General features: G+C 41.0%; 1 long non-coding RNA gene across 1 annotated transcript in view; it reads left to right on the top strand.

Annotated features, from left to right (window-relative positions):
• Nucleotides 1–10,316, top strand: part of LOC148894632 (uncharacterized) — a 42,118-nt gene extending 31,802 nt beyond the window's left edge. The window contains exons 4-5 of the long non-coding RNA XR_016115785.1: nt 8,474–8,541; nt 9,826–10,316. This is a non-coding gene — a long non-coding RNA (uncharacterized LOC148894632). The remainder of the gene's footprint in view (nt 1–8,473; nt 8,542–9,825) is intronic.
• Nucleotides 10,317–10,853: the final 537 nt, after the last annotated feature.

Here is a 10,853-nt window from a genome sequence, read left to right as displayed (position 1 = left end):
CAAGTAAAAGTGAGCTCAATAGGAGAACAATGCCAACTCCCTCACTTCTCTGGCTGCGTGACGCCACGCTTGTTTGTATAGCAACATGGCAGCACTGACGTTCTTACCTGGAGCTTAGAGCTTGGAGGCAACGTCACGGTTACACTTAATATGCGCGTGTGGCCGTTTGTGCGCACATAGACACGTATAAACATTCGCACATGCATCGGCACACGCGCGTACACGCACACGCACACGCACACGCACACGCACACACACAAACACACACGCACATGCACACGCACGCACAAATAAACACACGCACCTGCCCCAGTTCCTCCTATGCTCATATATGGGCATACCTTCCTCTACCTGGTCTCAGTGTGAATTCCAATATGGGCTGCGTTCAAATCTGCATGTGCATGTGCGTGTGCGTGCGCGCGTGCGTCTCCATGGCGGAGACGCGTCATGGAAAAGTAAGATAAATGGGCGGCCTGTTCTTAAGGTGTTCCTTTTGTTTTCTGAAGGTAATCAGTGAACGAAGTGACTCAGCTCGGTTGATTATTCAAAGTGGAAGCATGTCAGCCCGGATAGAGCACTCACCTAGATAGCATACAAGTTGCCTAGAACGTTGCAACACAACTCTGACGGTTGCTGATCAAGTTTGCATTGAAATAAGAGGCATCCAGCATGCAATCAGATAATTTCATTTTACAAGCAGAACTGAAATTTAGATTATATTCAGATACAGGTAATTCAAAAATAGCTGAATTCATCATGCAGTAACAAACCGAATTTATTGGTAGTGGGATTATAAAATACAGCACTTCAATGGTAAAAAGTTTAATTGTTCTGCCACCACGCTCAATTATAATTATATAATTATTATATATTGTGAGGCCAGCGCGTGATGAGTAATCGTGACATAGGGTTTGTCTTTTCTTTCACCAAAAAAATTGACCAGGGAGCATGATTTAACACATAGATTTGATGCGTTTATAGGATTTCTCAAGCCCCATGAAAAATGTGAATATTTCCAGATTTTTAAATCTTTGGAAAAGTAAAACAAAATACAGACTTGTTGACTTTTAATTAAATTGTCCGTTTCAAGCGTCCTTTTTATGTTCGGCTTTAGTCATTCACCAGTGTCATTACAGCCATTCTGTAGAGATCAATTCGGGGGGGGAAAAGCCTCTCGATCGTGTCGCAATGTTGAAATTACTGGTGTGCGCTTATTTTTGTGGTACTCTGAAAATGATCTGGTTTTTGAGAGCTATTGAGACAATTATGTTACTGTAGCTCACGTGAGTTCATGTTGAAGACACCGTCATAGCTGAGCTTAGGGATTTTGAGCGGTAGTAGCTCTCCATTGTCCGAACTTAACTGATGTTTTTGTGTTGCTGTAGTTCACTCTAAATCTAAAGCCTTTTGACAGCACAGTGCGACGGGGACCTGAGAACTGCAAGGGCACAATGGCTGTTAGGTCTGCATTTGCAGCCATTTATCTCACCCAAGCAATTTACCTGGTGTGGACATTGTAGTCATCGCCACGCTGATAAAAAATAGTGATACAGTAATTCCTCTAATACACAGGTGTCAAAGTCAAGGCCCGCGGGCCAAATCCGGCCCGCCACATCATTTTTTTTGGCCCGCGAAAGCAAATCAAACTTGTTAAATTCCATGATGATTGCTAAAATCTGAGCCAAAATTCCATATTTTTGGATGTCAACCACAATAAAAGTCATTATTCTTGACTTCAGATTTGAAAACGAGTTATTCATTAATTTGCTGTGTGCTCTATATGTAATATTTGAAGGGATTTCAACATTCTAACGGGTTCCCTAAATTCATAACGGCCCTCGAGAGGAAACCATAACTACAATGTGGCCCACGGCAAAAAAATGACTTTGACACCCCTGCTCTAATACATCTTTTATGTTGTAGTTCTACTGAGACATTCAAGTTTTTATAGTAAAACATTTACATGAATGACTTTCTCCTTGACGCAGCTCGATAAGGAGACTTCAGCAGATGTATCATGGCGTAGGTGTTGTCACATGTATGTTGGGATATATTCTTTGCTGTTATATCCAAGACATTTACGTGGTTGTGGCTCGATCAAAGCATTCTCTTTCTTGTGGTTCAAACTAAATATTCACATAGAGCAGGGGTCGGGAACCTTTTTGACTAAGAGAGCCATAAAAGTAAAATATTTAGAAATGTTTTTCAGCGAGAGCCACACGCACGCTCGCGCACACATACAAACGCTCGCGTGCGCGCGCACACACACACACGTGCACGCGCGGCCACTTTTCAACAAAATATCAGAATGTATTATTTAAAATAACTTTGTGATAGTACTCACCGTTAACATGGATGGTTTTCCGTTCCTCGTGTTTGGTAAAAATCCAGGAAAACGATCGGAATGAAATTAAATTTGCCGGTCCAGAGGCGAAGTTACTGCTCGCTAGCCTGGACACGGCTCATAAGCTTCCACACTTGCTATCTGCAATCTACTACGTTAACATGGGGTTTGTTAAAATGTCACTGACATTCGACTGTTTCATCGATGGTATTGTTTCATTGCAAATTAGAATCAGAACATTTTCTCTCCTCTAATGCTCCGGTGCTTTCACGCTGAAGTGCACTAGTTGGGCGTGAAGTGGATTAGTTGGGCGTTTACCTGTTTCAACATGACGGCCACTATCATCCAATCAACATGGCGCTTTCGGCCATTCTAGGTCAGTGTCATCCAATCAAAATGGCGCTTTCCGGCAACTGCAGCCCCAACGGGAAATGAAGGACGAAAAAAACGACAATATGTATTATAATATGTAATATTTATCGGCGAGCCATATGCAATCATCAAAAGAGCCATATATGGCTCGCGAGCCATAGGTTCCCGACCCCTGACATAGAGTATATTCACATTGATGTTGGTCAAATATGGAATTTACATTGTTGTAACGCTGCTGAGACATTTGTCATGACAAAGCTCAATTGAGATAATCTTGTCGACATTATGGCTTGAAAAAGATGATCAAGGTCTCCTCGCTCACCTGACAAATTGAGGTCAATGTAGCTCACCAAAGATTCACATGCTTGACTCAAACATGTGCGGAACCAGACCACGATCATAGTTCGACAAAAGTGTCCACGTCAACTGACTGACTGAGTGTCCAGGCTCTGTATGGTGCATTTATCGATGTGGTGTTGACATTCCGGATAGGGGCAGGTCAGGTTTGGGCAGCCGGGTTGCGCTGCAAACAGAGTGTACATTATGGCATTGTCGCCTCCATGTCTCCTTGTGTTCAGCGTAATGAAGCAGATTTATGACTGTCCGGGTGCTCTTCTGCTCCGAGCGTAAAATAGCACAACCTTAAAAGATGTCCAGTGATATGAAAATTTATTGTGATTGCGAATCTATCTATTTCTCATCTCAGCATTTATTTCTATCCTGGTTCTTTTTGCTAGGCCTTAAGAAGCATAAATCATCTTAAAGAAGAAGTTTACTTTTTCTTGGTCACTGTGCCAGAACTTTCCCGTCAGTCCAGCCCGCTGGAGGGGCCCAGGGAGGGGTCTCTGTAGGCCAGGGCACGAGGATATAGCCTCCCTCTGGAGACTCCCCTTGGCTGATGTGAGTGTCTCAAGACCAACACTTGAAGCCGTTCTGGCTTTAGTTTAACAGCGAGGCATTTAATATAAGCGTCATGACAATGAAAGAAAACATATTTCACCAGTCTGTGTGGCATTGACCATCTGATTGATCTATTCTTGGATAGCAAAAACCTTTGGATGTGGAACAGAAAAGAATTCTGTCATCCTTCTTTCACCAGTCAGCCTCAAGTGGACCTAAATATCTAATTGCTGTTGTCTTTTTCTGGCTGCTGGCCTGGTGGCAATCCTTAAAAACACTTTAGAGACTGACTCCCAGTTTAACCAACATTAACATTGACATATAACACCATGATACACTTTCAATCTGGAAATGCAGCCTGTTTCATTGAGCATCTCTCTTATATATGTTGAACTGTTTTGGTTAATAATGCGATGCTTGGGGCGCATAAGATGTGTAATAAATATTGTGAAGCGTTAAAAGTACAAAGGTGTGGACGCTGTGTTCCAACGTGACTGTCATGTCCGTAAGAAAACCAGAACAGTCCAGTTGCCATAACTCCAGTGCCCTGAAAATAATATTCATGGATGAATGAGATCATTTTCAGGCCTATAGTCTTGGCCCTTACGATTAACAAGTAAACATATGCTGTGAACGCGTGTTTTACATCAATGACTTCATCTTTTATTACCCTGCACCATTTTGGTCCAAATACATTACCTGTATTTGCAAATGTTGTCATTTACGTGAAATTTCTCTCTAATTTATTGCATCATGAATGAATTCAATGTGGGACACATCTTTTGACCTCTTGAAATTGTGGTCAAAAGATGTGTCCCACTTTGATTGTATGCGTATATATATATATATATATATATATATATATATATATATATATATATATATATATATATATATATATATATATATATATATGCAGTGAGTGGGACCTTGTCTTACGAACTGTCATGATCTGGTTGGCGACCAACGGGTGGCGCTGTCAGCCCCGCCTGCACCTGCACAGGTGCTGGTCGTTTCCAAGCAGTCACACTCAAAAGGACACCTGGCACGACCATTCGGTTTCGAGTAATTGTTAAATGTCATTGAATGCTGTTGAACACATTGTATGCTGTTGGATGCAATTGTATGCACTGTGTGCAGTGCATGTGTTTGTTTAATCTTGGCAGACTTTTAATCTTGGTTTTCTTTTGATACTTTGTATTTTTTCCATTCAGATGATTTCGATGTTTTATATTTTGTTCCTGCTGACTTTATTTTAATACAATTTGTCAAACAACCTCCTGCTCCCTCCTGCCTTCTTTTTGGGATCCGCACCCGCCATCACTACCTCGCAAAACATGACACGAACTTGCTGTGCTTTCTCTGTGATAATTGTATCTTGTTCGTCATCAATTGTGATCTGTTTAGCTGGGTTGATAGCTTTTTGCATTAAGTGTACAGATGACTTGTGCGGGTTATTTGTGGAGCCCGCAAACGACACATCACTCATTGTTGCAGCTCTGTGTGTATCCCGAAAAATAGTTCGTATGCCAAGGTAAAATTTTCATAAATGTAAAGTTCGTAAACCGAAAAGTTCGTAAACCAAGGGGTTTGTAAACCGAGGTTTCACTGTACGCAGTAGTGGTCGGACATGGATCTGAAAGACCACGTGTCATTTTCAATTCATTTTGCATTTCGAAGGATAACATGGGACGACCCGGTAGCTGCGTGGGCAATTGGTTCATGCGTCAACCTCACAGTGCAGCGGTACCAGGTTCAGTTCCAGGTTTCCTTCCTCATTCCAAAATCCTTTACGGCAGGCAAATTGAATACTCTGAATTGCCCATCGGTGTGGGTGTGAGATGGATGGTTGTTCGTCTGTGTATACCCTGCGATTGGCTGTCAACCGATTCTGGGTATTCCCCACCAACTGCCTGAAGACATGGATGGATGGACAAGATAACACGTGGTTTTTTAGTAATTCCGCAGTGTCCGTCGCAGTATCTCTACTCTTTCACTGCCTCCCATTTGATTAAACAGTCTGAAGCGCTTTTGAGATGAAGTGTACCACATGCAATTGAGAGAAAGGAAATGCATCCACACCCAACTCACACATCCTACATACCCACCCACACACATATGCCGAAACAACACACATATATACACGCACATGCACAGTCACTAACCAGTGTCGTTTGCAACACAAATCGAATGTACGTTTGCGCACACAGACATTTTTGACCAGTGGTCACCTCCAACTTTGAGGCTTCAGCTGGGTAATAATTCACTCCCTCTTCGCTTCCCCCACAATGTGCGATCCTGTGTGTGTGTGTGTGTGTGTGTGTGTGTGTGTGTGTGTGTGTGTGTGTGTGTGTGTGTGTGTGTGTGTGTGTGTGTGTGTGTGTGCGTGTGTGTGTTTGCAGCAGTTGCAGTTGTCACTTTGTGCATGCGTGTGTCTGTGTGTGCGAATGTGGATGTGGTCAGGCACAGTCATCTTCCAGGCAGCTCAGAGGAAACCCACATCAACTGCCATTCACAACGCTCTCGGAATAGACCTGCCCAGTGCAGACAGGAATGGAATGGCATTCTTCGCCCCGCCCCTCTCCAGTGTGCAACTTGCAGTATATCACAAAAGTTGTTCCTATTATTTCAGATTGTCTCATGTAGCCCCTTAAAAAAAGCCAGGGTTGTAATGTTGTCTGTGTCCAATGCAAATATATAATTGTTTTCTTACTTTTTCCGCTAACCTTTTTTTGACCAAACAAGACATTATTTTCCCAATGGTGAATTTTGTTTTTGAATACATCCAGCCTTAATTTTTGCTCTCAATAAGAAATTCCGTTTTAGACAGAATCAATATGAAAGTTGCCATGCATAGGTTTTCTCCGGATACTCTGGTTTCCCCCTCATTCTGAAAAAATGCATGGAAGGATGATGTGACACCAAATTGCCACAAGTGAGAGTGTGAATAGTTTTTTTAAATATGTGTCCTCAAACAACATTGATTGAATGTATTTGCATTTCAGGAAAAAATGGAAGTACGTATTTGCAAATACATGTTTTTATTAGCCCTTTTTTTGAACCTCGACTTCGGGCCATTATCACAACTCACTCTGCACTTCCAGTGGAAAAAAACGGGATTGTTTCATATGCCGGAGGTGTCACCATCACCAAAGCATGGAAAGAAAAGTCAGAGATAAGACGTAACTAAGAGATTAGAACCGTTATCTCTCTCATTCCTGAGGGCAAACTCAACCTCGACGATCTGGTCGAGTTAATATCACACCTGCACCTGCAGCGCCAACGATATCTTCTACACAACATGATTATAGAGCATTTTTTTTCTCTCTTCATATTATGTATCTCCAAATCTTGGAGTTTTTGTTTTTTGTCTTTAAAAAAATGGGGGTTGAAAAATAATATTTGAGAATTTTATGGGCAAAAAACATAACCTCAAAATGCATAAAAATAGCCCTGCAATGAATAAATGGCTTGACAGCAGTGGTTATGAGTATAAAACTTTTATTTCAAAACCTAGTAAGAGACCACTAAATATTTCTTTTAGAGTAGTAACCTGGTCGTGAATAGCTACGTGAATAGCAGAAGCATGAGTTCACAAACATGATATAACACACCCCTCAGAAAAAGCATATACGTAGTGTATATTCCAGATGTAGGTTTAAAAAAAAAAATGGGGTCTGACGGTTGTGGTCATAATTATGGTGGTCGTAAGTCGCGCCGGTCGTAAGTCGGATGTTGCCTGTATTTATATATTACATTTGCAAAACTTTTGTCATTCATTAAAGGTCCACCTTACACTGCGGTGCATCTTATACAGTATCTAGAAAACATTTTTAAATACAGTATTCATCGGAGGTGCGGCTTATACATCGGAAAATACGGTATTTTTACAACTGTCATTAAGATGAGCTATACGCATGCAAATACAAAAAAAACGTCACCCATGCTTTTCATTGCTTCGTGACAATTTATCAACATTTGAGGCTAATCAAAGAAGAAGACAAGCATTGAGCACTGCTGTATTCCATTCAATATTCTTTTTCCACATTCTTGGTAAGCACAAGTGGCCATGTTGGTCATTTTGTAAATTCCTGAATTGGCATCACATTTTTGTAGTTTCATCTCTTTTGGCACAATCTTTTGAACAAAATATAACACACCAGGTCCTATCTTTGGAGAAAACATTGCAAAAAAAGCTGATGTGAGTGCAAACGCAAGGTTAGCCGTGCGACTTTGCCATTTCGGCAGACAGATGCAGTAGAAACAGCTAGCGGCTTGTTGCTGCGCTTGACGGAATTGTTTGACGGAATTGCTTGACGGAACAGTTGTAGTAAGTCAATCTAAACTTGATACCTGTTCAGACAGTAACTAACCTGACAGCTGCATGATAGACTAATGGTCAAACGTGACATTTTTCACTTATAAATATATGAACATCCAGGACCAAACCCTCAAATTTGTTGTATTATTAATCCTTAAATCATTCCATTGGATGATACTTGTATAGTGATTAGGAGATTGGAGGGCTTCGGGGCTAGACATCACAAATAAACAGATATGGGTGGTCTCCAAGTTCCCACTTCATGGCGTAAAGGATCTTCTGCTGTGTCAAGCCTTGTGTTGACCTAACCTGTCACATTTAAAGGGAATGAAAGGAGCCATTTTGATTGAACATAAATTACTTTGTTTGAACCACTCACAACAGTGTAGCTATGCTTCTCACAGATCCATCGACCCGTGCGTGTCTGCAAAATGATCAATACTGCATCTCCATGTGGAGCTGTGCCACAGTTTGGTGTTAGACTATCCGCCAGTAAAATTTCAGATGCTGACTGATCTTTTTCTGCTTTGTTACAGGTCAAGCATGGTCAAGCATTTCCCAGGAATTCCAAAAGAAATAATTCAGGACACAGCCTTTAAGAGAGGTAAATATTTACCTGCGTCCTCCTTTTTTTCTGTGAAGCAAAAAAATTGGTTGTGTGTTTTATCTTTCATCTCTTTTACCCATTTCACATGATACACATGACTAGCATTGTTTTTTGAATGAGGACCACATCTTCCGAATGTTGTGATTTAAAACAAAAAAAAAAAGGAATCCAAAAGAAAAAAATAGCATTAAAATTGTATTTCATTGCACAGCCATGCAATGGATAATTGTTTCTTTTTTTTCTCTCCATGTCATAAAAACAACAACATAAAGCTAAAAACAACAACATATTTAGACAACATTTGACAGCATCAGAGTAAATGACAACCTTTGCTTTTTTTTAAAATAACATTGTGGAGACAGCAATTATTTCAAAAAAGGAATCCAAAACCCAAAGGAAAAAAAAGCAATTTAAATGTCTTTCATTGCACAGCCATGCGAAGGATAATTCTTTCTTATTTTTCTCCATACCATAACAACAGATGGTTTTTTTAGGCTAATATTTAGAAAACATTTAACAGCACCAAAGTAAATGACAACCCTTTTTTTCAAGTAACATTTTGGAGACAGTAATTATTCAAACAAGCTAAATAAATAAATACATACATACATACATACATACATACATACATACATACATACATACATACATACATACATACATACATACATACATACATACATACATACATACATACATACATACATACATACATACATACATACATACATACATACATACATACATACATAAATAAAACAGTGACTTCCAACGGTCCAATTTGAAGGCTTGGCTTATTTTGGCATTCCATATCAGCCTCGAAATCTTCTTTTGAATATTCTTACATTTGGCATGAGCGTGGCACAACAGTGCACCATGACAACATGGCAAAAGTTGCGCCTTAATGGCTGGAATGTGAGTCATTTGAGGAAAAGGCCGGCACATCTTGTCCTTAATAAAAGCAACAATGGAATCAAGTGACCGTCAGCTGTCTACCATCTATTTGATCAACGTGACGGTCACGAGCTCTCAGGTATGCGGCGTTGTTGCTCCTCACCTATGTGTACGGAAGATATTTTATGAAGAGCGGCTCAGTGCTTCCATTATGTGTTGTAGTCGGAGCCGGCATGGCCTCGGGGCTAATGGGAAAGAATGACAGGAATCTGCCACTGATAAAGCCATGCTTGGAGATGTTCGTCAGCGGATAATCTCCCATATCCTCCCCTGCCCTCGGGCAGCGCTCCATGACTTGAATTAAAGGGATGTGCTCTTCTTCTGCAGATGGACTCATCCCCGGATGCCTTTGCGCACGGCCGCCGTCATTTGCTCAGTAGGCAGTGTAGATCCTGTGTAGCAATCAGCAGCTACATCTGGCTACTGGGTCTCTGGCGACTCGCCCTACTTCCCGCTACCTACAGAGCTTTCCGATTGGTGGGCCATTGGAGAGGTGGGGTGGAGGGGCTCGTCTCCATCTCCATGACCCCAGCGGACAGGATGTTCTCTGTCACAACTTTTCCACCATTCTTCTTTTAAGGCTTCCTGTTTAGCCATCCGGAAGCTCGTTCATTTGCTTTGTCCTGAACCTGGCATACAATGTAGATTTCTGTGTGCTACAATTCTACAGCTACATTGTCTGCTGGGTTTCGGGCTAGCAATATAGTCATCAACCCATTCAAGAAAACTTAGTAAAATCAGAATATGAGCAGAATGTAACCGATCTGTGATGTGACAAAACAAAAACCTTCCGCCAATAAAATAAAATATCACATGAATTTGGGCTGCTGCTTTCATTGGTCCAAGTGCAAGTCTTGTTTGGAATCCATTAAAAATGAAAACTTCAACACGACAGCTTGGTTTGAGGTCCGCAAGATTCCACAGGGCAAAATGACATTATTTCAGCAGACCCAACAATCGACAGTGTCCAAATGTTGTGCAAAACTTATTTTACCATTTTAAAAGAATTTATAGCAATACATTTCAGGAAAAAAAATCCAAGCGTTGCTGAGCTTCACCGTAAAAGTGATGTGGCCCACCCCAATGGATTCATGGGCCTTCCCAAGATGGCAGAATGAATAGAAATCAAGAGGAAGAAGCACAAAGGAGAGCGGTTGTCTGTCAGGAGGTTGCCAGACGGCGGACATGTTGACATGGACGTCTTTCTTACAAACACACACACACAGATGAAATAAATGAGGCGCTTTTGTCACATACAATATTTCCTAAAATAAAACTAAAGGAAGTTTTCCTTTTTCCACTAAAAAAACACCGCATTTTAATTTCACTTGCAAACCAATCTAATCTGCTGTTTG

The sequence above is a fragment of the Hippocampus bargibanti genome, linkage group LG08 (genome assembly GCF_051943395.1).
Source record: "Hippocampus bargibanti isolate YZ-2025 linkage group LG08, ASM5194339v1, whole genome shotgun sequence".
Lineage (NCBI taxonomy): Eukaryota > Metazoa > Chordata > Actinopteri > Syngnathiformes > Syngnathidae > Hippocampus > Hippocampus bargibanti.
The sequence above is the reverse complement of the archived record's forward strand: the minus strand, read 5'-3'. Positions and strand labels throughout refer to the sequence as shown.